Source organism: Zingiber officinale, chromosome 3A, assembly GCF_018446385.1.
Source record: "Zingiber officinale cultivar Zhangliang chromosome 3A, Zo_v1.1, whole genome shotgun sequence".
In the NCBI taxonomy this organism is placed as follows: Eukaryota; Viridiplantae; Streptophyta; class Magnoliopsida; order Zingiberales; family Zingiberaceae; genus Zingiber; species Zingiber officinale.
Window position 1 is genome coordinate 78085103 of NC_055990.1, and position 10115 is coordinate 78095217.

Consider the following 10115-nt stretch of genomic DNA (forward strand, 5'->3'; position numbering starts at 1 on the left):
GGTTAGGGCAGATTGGTGTCGCGAGAAGGGCTCGGGAGGAAAGGCATGGGGCGCGTGGGTTCGGCGGGGAAGGAAAGACCGAGAAAAGAAATGAGAAAAGGAAAATAAATAAAGAAAATCAACTTTTCCTCGCTTAAATGGATAGCCTAAACAGGCTTTTCCGAACCCCATTTTTATCCCCGTTAACTCATCCGTACGAGCTCTAAAAAATTCTCGAAAAATTTCCAAATATTCCAGAAAATTCCCTTATTATTGTTCTCTATTTTCCGATATTTTACAGTAGCTTTTCTGAAAGGTTAGCTCTACGCATGCAATAATAAGATATGAAATATGATAGTAGAATAGAAAATAACAAAAGATAAGAAATGAATGCAGAAACTAAGAAAGGAAGAGAAAGCGAAAGTGAAACGCAGTAAGAAAGTAAGAAAGCCTAGTCTAAGCCAACATGAATTTTTTTTTTTTGCTAATGTTATAGACGCAGTCCTCTGCAACGATGCTAAAAACTTGTTACGCAACCGCAAGTGCACTGTTTCATCGTGAGTAATAAAAATATCGATCCCACAGGGACTAGTTATAAGCACTAGCAATCGTTCACTAAGGGTTAGCTAGACCACCAAGGGTTGTGAATAACTTAGGGAAGAAAGGTCGGGGAGAAAAGTTGAGAGCGGGTGAGTCGAAGTGTCTTGGTTACGAGGAGTTCTAGGAGGTCAGTTTCGTTGTGGTGGTATTGATGTGTCACGCTCTATCCTACACTCACTGTCCTTTATCATGCAATTGCCAGAAGCTAAAGCAGCTATCCTTAAGTACCAGAGTAAAGAAGGACTCTAAGAAGTCCTATCACGGTTTACCCCTGTCACTAGGGCACCTCGGTAAATCTTGAGGACATAACTCTAACTGGTAAGTTAAGGATAGTAGTTAAGGATTAGGTTTGGTCTCTTGCTTCCTTGAGGAGAATTTGCCTCTTCTTTTAAGGAAGTATCCTAGATGTTCGTGAATGGGTTACCCCTATCACTAGGGCCCCTCGGGTATATAATGTAGGAATAATCCCTCTACGAGGTTAACACGTTCTACGCAATCAAGCAACATGCAATTGAAACAAAGCATAAAAGATCATCCAACAAGTGTAAGTACAATACGAGTTTCACATCAAACCGAGTCACAACTACTCCCTAATCTTAGAACAAAGGATCTACTCCATAAGTATCGGAGAAATACCCAAAGGCATAACGTATATAAACATACAATCTTCAGATACGGAGAAAGAAGGAGAGAATATGTTTATGCTATGTCGACGAGTGGCCTTTGGGTCCAATCTTCAACTTCTGGAGTTGATGCGGTGGTGGAAGATCACTGGATGGAGATCCAAGATGGCGTGGGATGGCTCCAAGATGTAACGACCACCCTTCTTACTACTACTACACTCTAAGGATGACCGTTACTTAACTAGTAACTCTACTTAACTGGTGTGATCGAAACCACGAGGAATCTCTACCGAAAAATTTCGGCAGAGTCTCCCCTGTACCGGTGACCATATCCGTAAATACATACAGAGTATACTCAGCCACAGGCGGCTGGAACATATATTTTCACAACCACGCAGTTTAATAAATCAAATCATGTAAGTAATGAAAAGCGGAAACATAACTTCTTACTACAAAATTTTCTTATCAACTTAATAAGAAATTAAACTAAATAAATTCTTAAACTAAGTGAGTTCTTTAGCTAAGTCTCAAGGATCTCCATAGTCCACACATCACACACCGTCACAGCATCTCCTTGTCGCCTTCTTCCTTATACTTTAGCTTTTCCTTTATCTGCAGTAGGAGGAAAATAGTATCTATAAGCTAAAAGCTTAGTGAGCGCTATCCTACTCACAAAAACTCGATATGCATGTATATAAATAAAAACATGCTAAAACTGAATGCTAACATGTAAAGCTATTCATGCTCATAAATAGCAAAGAAATCAACTAACTGAAAAGCTAACATGTATAGCTACTCATGCTCATAAATAGCAAAGGAATCATGCTAACTGAAATACTAAACATGTATAGCTAATCATGCTCATAAATAGCAAAGGAATCATACTAACTGAAATACTAAACATGTATAGCTAATCATGCTCATAAATAGCAAAGGAATCATACTAACTGAAATACTAAACATGTACAGCTAATCATAGAACTATCATGTGTATCAATAAGAAACTGAATTGCTACCTAAGCTAAACTAATTAATGCTAAACTGAGTCTAACTTGTATTCACATAACTAATTGGTGAAGTTTTGAAAACTATTTACATAATAGATCAAAATAGTAATCATGCTGCTGATGGGCTCGACAACTGTACTTGTTGTGCGCGCATCCCTAACTAAACCCGGGATTGCACGTTCCGAGTCTAGTAGGGTTACTAGGTTATCTAAACCTAGGGACGACTGTGGGAGCCCAACCCAATGGATATCTAATCCAGTACAGTGCCACTGCTGAAAATAAAATACTGATTTCATAATTAATTTTCTTACCTTGCTTTAACTAGGTTATCTGAACCTAGAACTAGGTTATCTGAACCTAGAGGCGACTGTGGGAGCCCACCCATTGGACCGTAGTCCCATATAAGCTGAAGCAAGACTAAATAAGTTATTTTAAATGCTTCTACTGCATTAACTGAGCTATTAAAATGCCTACTGTAGCATTATATTGAGCTAAGCATTTTATCAAGCACTTGGTGTGCACTAGAACACACCCTACGTACTGAAAATCTGTATACAAAGCTTAACATAAATCTGCATGCAAAGCTTAACAAAAATCTGCATATTAAGCCTATCAAAAATCTGCATACTTTACTTATAAAAATCTGCATGCTATAAAAATAGGACTGCTCATGTCATTCCAATAGCAAATAGGAAACTAGAACAACTTAAGCATGCTGTGATAGTAAAACAAATTCAACTACTAGGCATGCAATTTAATCTAGAAAATAAAGGAATCGTTGCTGCATGGAATTAACAGAATATCATGCTACATCAGGAAATACTGAGAATTCGTACTAAGGTAAAGCTAGAAAAGGAAAACTACACTTCCATTAGCAATGGAAAAGAAATCTGCCAATGCTAAAGAAAAACTATTCTTACTAAGCAACCAACAACAAGATCTCAAGGCTAATATGAAATTCATGAGGCATATCAAAAACTGAGATACTACAACTGAGATACTCAAAACTGTTCCGAAGTCATGAAAGGAAGACTAAATCCCTAGCAACAATTCTATACAGCATGATCCAAAACATGAAGGGAAACTAAAGCTCTATCAATTCCTTAATTCTGTACAGTAAGTTCCAAAACAAAGGAAAAATCTAAACTAAGATGCTTCCCAATGCCACTAAACTGCATGCTCCGAATTAAACCATTTCATGTTCTTCCTTGAACCTCACGGCAGCAAACAAAATCCTTAAACATGCTTCACAGCAAAACTCGAACAAACAAGGAAACACCCAAACAAAAACTCTTCTATCTTCTTTATGTGATTCACAGCAGAAAACAAAACCAACCATCCTTAACAACATGCTACGAAATCATGGAAAACAAGAATCCGATCAAAAACACAACCACCGACAATTTATCCCAAAGCTTTCGGAAAAGAAAGGAACAATCGGAGCTATCCAACTGCAGGTGAGTAGCAACTCACCTTTGGTTCTTGGACTTAAAACCGAGCAAGACAGCTTCTAGGGCTTCGGAGAAACTCACGATCTCGGCCTCTTCCTCGCGTCTTCGAGTTCTCCTTGTCGAGAGGATCACAAGGAGATGAAGAAGCCTTTGGATGGGTCTTTGGCCGGCCACCGGAGGTGCCCTAAAGCTCGCTGTGTTTTTCGCCCGAGAGAAAACGCCGTCGCCGAGAGAAAGGGGAGGAAGAATTTAGGTTTTGTGATTAATCCCTCAGTTCTTCCTTTTAATACCCCAAGGTTTCTGTTAACTAGTACTACTTAAATATATTTCGATATAGGTTTAGTTAAGAAAAGTTCTGATGGTTTGTTGGTGGGCTGCGTTCTGCTTAAGGCATAGCGCATGGGTTCGAAACTTGGCTGCAACCATTTTTCCTTCCTATTTATTTCCTATTCATTAACTACTTCTTAAATAGAATATTTCTCCTTTCTTAATAAGAAATGATCGCTAGCACACTTGGTCAGCCCGGCTTTAACCAAATCCCAGGTCGCGGCTTCGATTCCTCAGTCGCGCACTTTTATTTCCAATTTATTTTACTGTTCCCAACTACTACTTAAATATATATCGCTCCATATATGATTAACAAAACATCTGTAGACCAAATGGTTGGGCTGAGTTCGTTAAGATCTGGTTCGGGTCCGAGGTCTTGGGTTCAAAACCCGACTTCAACACTTTCTTTTTAAAACTTCTTTCTCTTGGTAAAAATACCAAACGAACTCCAAAAATTCCATAAAAATACTCTAAAAATTATAAAAAAATCTTTATTTTTTTTCTAAAGCATTTCTAGATTTTAATAAGGTCTTTTAGGACTTCAAATAGTGAAATTTTGGGATGTTACACAAGATGTTTCTCCAATTGTCGGCCCGCTTCCCGGTGCTCCCCCCTCGAGAAAAAGGGTTAAAACCCTTATATAGACTAGGGTTCGGTCGCGGTGGCACAGTCGTGCCAAGATGGCACAACCGTGTTCATTTCCTCCTCTGATGGCGCTGCACGGCCATGTCAATTTGCACGGCCGTGCCAATTTGCACGGCCGTGTGGTGTCTGGCCTCGGTCCCTGCTGCATGATCGTGCAAGGATGCACGGCCGGGCACTTCCTGGTTTCGGTCTCAGGGTGGCACAACCGTGCAGGGTTGTACGACCGTGTGTTGAACTGCCTCGGTCTCGGCCACATGACCGTGCAGGGATTGCATGGCCGTGCACTGTTCCCCTTCTGGCTGGTCACACGGTCATGCCGAGAATGCACGGTCGTGTTCTGGTGCGTTGATAATCATCATTTTCGCTCTAAAAGTTGTCACTGTCAACACAAAACCAAACAAAGAGCAGATATCAAAACAAAAGAGTATACATAATGAATACAAGATGAAAGAGGCAATCATGCAACGAATATATATGCATAAAGTACATCAATGTGTGCTAAAACATGCATAAATGATCATAATATTTGCACACATCAATCGGCTCCATGTAGCTCCGTGACTCTCAACCTCTAGCGCATATAATGTCCTAGTATCTCGATGCCACTATGGACATGGCCTAAAGGCTCTATGCGTCTCTATGTGGCTCAAATCTCCATGGCGAGCAAGCTCCATATGAATACACCCCTACGACAAAATGCAAACCTTCGGCGCCTGTTGTAATGAGCAAACGAGAAGGAGATATGTTAGGTATCACTTAATACACTACCTAAAATGCCTAAAATGCAAACCTTCACTATTCTAACTAACTTATATGTGTAGTGATACCGGTTGTAATGAGCGGACCCAGAAGGTGACACTACAACAAAAACTGCAAACGACAACACCCCTACGACAACGATTTTAAGAGAAAGCATTGCGTATTTGCTCAAAGACAACGGTTTTTTCCAAAACTGTTGTCTTTGAACTCCCCATTAAATATAAAAGACAACAGTTTTGGCAAAACTGTTGTCATTGAGCAATATTTTTTTAAAACGACAATACTTTTTACAACGGTTTTATAAACCGTTGTCTTTATCCGAGTTTTTAGCGTCTACGACAACAGTTTTGAAAAAAACCGTTGTAATTGAATTTGGTCATTTTCCCCCCTCGCTGTTTTCCTTTCCCTCGCTGTTTTCTTTTCGGCGCCTGTTTTTCCTTTTTCGCTCCCAAACCTAGGGCAATTTTCTTTCCCTCTCCTCATACAAACTCTTCACGCCATCCCGTCGACCACTGGATCTTCCTCCACAACGGTGTGCTCTCCTCTCTCTCTCATTCTCACCCTCACTCTTGATTTGTCTACCTTTGCCTCCTAAAGGTTCGAGATGAGCCATGTCCTTGGTGCGCTCCTTGCATCTTCCCCTCTTCTGGCACAAGCCTGGACCCGCTGCCTGCGTGCCAATGCAGGTAGTGCCAACATCGTCATTGATAGGAGCGACGATGCGGTCTTCATCACCTTCTCCAGGACGCAAGCCGTCGCTTTGTCGTCTGGCCTTGGCAGAGGGTTCTTCGAACCTGTTTCCCTATATAGCAACACTCACGACATCTTCGCACCGCTGGGAAGAGGCGAGGAGGATGACGGCGGGAAACCGCAGCCCATGCTCATCCAGGCCAGTGCCCTCCCCTTGTTTATGAGCTTGTACCACACCTCCGAGTTTCAGGTCTGCGCTCGATCTTTTTTTCCTTCGATTAGGGTTTCCTCTGCTTCAGATTCAATCGAATTAGGGTCATTTTTTTTAAAAAAATAATTCACCAAATCGTCTTAATCGTATCTTAATTGAATATGGCGATCATTTTCCACGAGATTTGTTCCTCTAGTTTTTCTTAATGACTTCTTAGATCAGAGAAGAACATGAAAACATACGTCTGTTTCACATGTAAGCAAGCTTCTTCTGCAGGGTCTATAGCAGACTGCAAAGGCATTAGGATTTTAGCCATGGCATCCTTGTTTATTGTTGTTTCTGTTCATGTCTATAGAACTACAGCAGAGTCGGAGATGCATATTTCTACATTATATGCTCCAAGAAGACTGCCCATTTTCTAACAAAGAGAGTCAACAAGTTTCAGTCAAAATAGGCTAATTTTTCCATGCCTGGAGAAGGCAGCAGAATCTTTGATGTCCAAGTAAGTTTGATCTGCTTTCCATCATAAAATTAGCATGTGACCTCTTCTATACTCCTTTTGTTGTTTAGTCAGTATTAAGATAAGAAGTTCTAATTTTAAATCATTAATTAGTATTAGGATGGCGCCGAAGCCGCTGGACTACGAGTTGCTGAATGAGAATGTGAAGAAAGTTGCATATGCTGTCAAAGGGGAGCTTTACCTGCGGGCTTCGGAGTTGCAGAAGGAGGGGAAGAAGGTTATGATGCTTTCTCATACACAATTTTCGTTGATTGTGCCACAACATGATTTGAGTTAAATAGAATAAATTTTATTGAAAGAGACTCTTATTTCGATTCCTGAAAGATCTGACTTTGATTGTTTTTTTTCCATTCTTGTTATCTGGTTGAAGATATCTTCCTGGGTTATTTAGCACTGTATATGTTTGCTTTATTGCTTGTATCAAGATATGAAGTGCACATATGCCTTTGATTCTTTTTATTGTTAGCTTGTTGGGATGCCACTTGTGAGATTAAAATTTGAGGTTATAATACTGCACTCCCCTTGCAATTTATTCTTAAGAAACAAGATACAAGTTGGACTTACTTTCCATGAGATTGGTTTTTTTTGTTGTTTGCAGATTATTTTCACAAATGTCGGGAACCCTCATGCTCTCGGATAGAAGCCATTAACATTTCCCCGTCAGGTTTCCATTTTCTCTTTATTCTTTCTTAAAAACTACTTGTATCAAAGTGTTGATCATTCTTCTCTATTGCTTGACTTAAGGAACTCAGTGAGAAAAAATCATCTTCACAAGTCAAAAATTCCTTGTACATGGAGCAATTTCTCCTTCTCTGTGCTCCCTGAGATAAAGAGACATTTTCCATTAGATTTCTCTTTTTAATGGTGTAATTTTTTACCTATACTATTCTCCAGGTGGTAGCATTGTGCCAAGCTCCATTTCTATTGGATGACCCTAATGTCGGGCTTTTATTCCCAGCAGATGTCATTGCAAGAGCTAAACATTATCTTTCATTGAATTCGGGTGGTTTAGGTATTCACATATTCCTACAATTTTCAACTCGCAGTCTACTTAAACCTTTTCCTTTTTGATGCAGTCTGTTTCTCAAGCTAAACTGCTTTGCAACTTGTTTCCTCTTGTTAACGGTGATCTGGAAAAGAAATGTATTCTGTACTTGTTTGTGCATTTGTAACCCAAGCAATTTTTATGTTGACCTTTTCATAACATTTGTGTCATATTCCAGTTTTTAGTTGTATCTTTATATGTAACAAACCCAAAACATCATCTGCAGGCCTTGTTATTTTTTTCATGTTGATGAGTAAATATTGTTTTAGTCATTCTGATAAGAATCTCAACTTTCTTTCGAGCAATCAGGTGCATATAGTGATTCTCGAGGACTTCCTGGAATTAGGAAAGAATTTGCAGAGTTCATTGAAAAATCTATGCTTGAGTTGGACTTTTTTATTTCTTCTTCTAACTCTTGACATTTTGTATGGCCGATAAGTCATTTGCAAGGGTTGTTCAATCGAACTATCAGATTATTAGAAGCAGGTATCAAGCCAGTGTAAGTCCATTTGCATGTCTAAATATCATTTTGTTTATCATTCAGCCACCATATTTTATTATCATCTTTTTATGCCAGATATGTATTTGACGGTCAACCTCCAGAGTTGAAGAAACAAGAACTTGCCAAAAGGCTAGTCTTTATAGTTTTGTCATTGTCCCCCTCCTTTTTTTTTGTTGCAAGATAATGATAATCTTTAAGCTTATTTTATTCTTTAGATATTTAAAGAGGAAAGATGCAACTAACGATCTGAACACAACAATTGAGGTCATTGCTTGTGCATAACAAGTACCTTTATTGGGACTCCTTAGTGTGCTAGAATTTCTTTTGCTGTCTTGGTTACATTTGTTGTTTGCAGACTGGTGATTTGGAAGGAATTGAAAAGTACAGCAAAAGGACTGTCAAGGTAATCTTTGATATTGCTATTTTATTGGAAATTACCATGAGGATCTTATTGATTATGATGCAATCAACATAAAGTTAGCATGCTAATTATCTATTTTCTTCATATGTAACATAGAGTTTCTTTAAATATATTTTGAACTTTCAAATTACTTTCTTGAAGAATTTGATTCCAGTAGATGACTGTAGAGTTTTTTCACAGGTAACCAAGCAACATAATGAAGATTGTAAACGTCTCTGAAGACTAATGGGTGTGCCTACTATTGAGGTAAACTAGTCCACTTTCACTTATTGAATTCTTTATCCTTGCTACAAGAATTTGAACTAACAATGACACAATTTTACTTTCTCTTGCAAACATTTTCTAAAGCTGCATGCAATTGCTTAATATACAAGTATTGTATCTCTAGTTTTAGAAGCTAAACTCATCTTTCTGATCTAAAGGCACCCTGTGAAGCAGAAGCTCAATGCACAACTCTTTGCAAAATTGACAAGGTAAAATGATGCAATGTAACACATTCTATTTTATTTTTTTAACTTTAATATCCTAAACGTACTTGTTTGTTATCAATCTCTAGGTGTTTGCGGTTGCTTCAGAAAACATGGATACTTTAACTTTTGGGGTACCAAGGTTTCTCCATCATTTAATGGATCATAGTTCCAAAAAAATCTCTGTGATGAAATTTGATGTTTCAAAGGTATATTTATTCTGCTTATTGCTAATTGAATTACTGTATTTATTCTCATCCTTATTTTTCAAGTTCTTGAAGAGCTAAGACTCACTATGGATCAGTTCATTGATTTGTGTATTCTCTTTGGATGTGATTATTGTGATAACATTAAAGGTAAACTTTCTTATGAGATATTGTACATTCAACAAGTTTAACATACAAGGCTAGTACTCTACTGCTTACTGTTTACGAAATTTGATAACTAATGTTCATTCAAATCTCTAGTATGATAATGCTTGTGTGGTTGAATATGGTGTCAGTGCTACAACTGTTCCATGTCTATGTTACTTGGACTTGATATAGTTCAACATGAGTATGATCGCAATCTCTGACATGACTATTTTTACAAATTGTACATGTGCTCAATAGGATTAGTGATTGTTCACTCTTAGTGTCACTGTTTGAGTGCCATTATCCAAGTATCTATATCCAACGCAGATTTGGGCAGTTATGTCATGCTTTGGAAATTTCCATTTTTTTTTAAATGTTTGGTTGAAGGAAAAAAAACTCTGTTTCTACATTTGATGTTCCATGAAATAAATTATACACATACCTTTGCCCAATACCTCATTCTAACATTTGATGTTACATGACGCTTATTTAGTTATTTCTGCATTATGCAAGGA

The 10115-nt window shown here is 38.3% G+C and overlaps 1 long non-coding RNA gene and 1 pseudogene across 1 annotated transcript; both read left to right on the forward strand.

Moving 5' to 3' along the window:
- Positions 1-6965: 6965 nt before the first annotated feature.
- On the forward strand, positions 6966-8233 carry LOC122053853. Its single transcript, XR_006132403.1, has 4 exons — positions 6966-7029; positions 7411-7476; positions 7707-7824; positions 8167-8233. It is a non-coding gene; the product is annotated as an uncharacterized LOC122053853 (long non-coding RNA).
- Position 8234: 1 nt separating this feature from the next.
- On the forward strand, positions 8235-9792 carry LOC122050486 (annotated as a pseudogene).
- Positions 9793-10115: the final 323 nt, after the last annotated feature.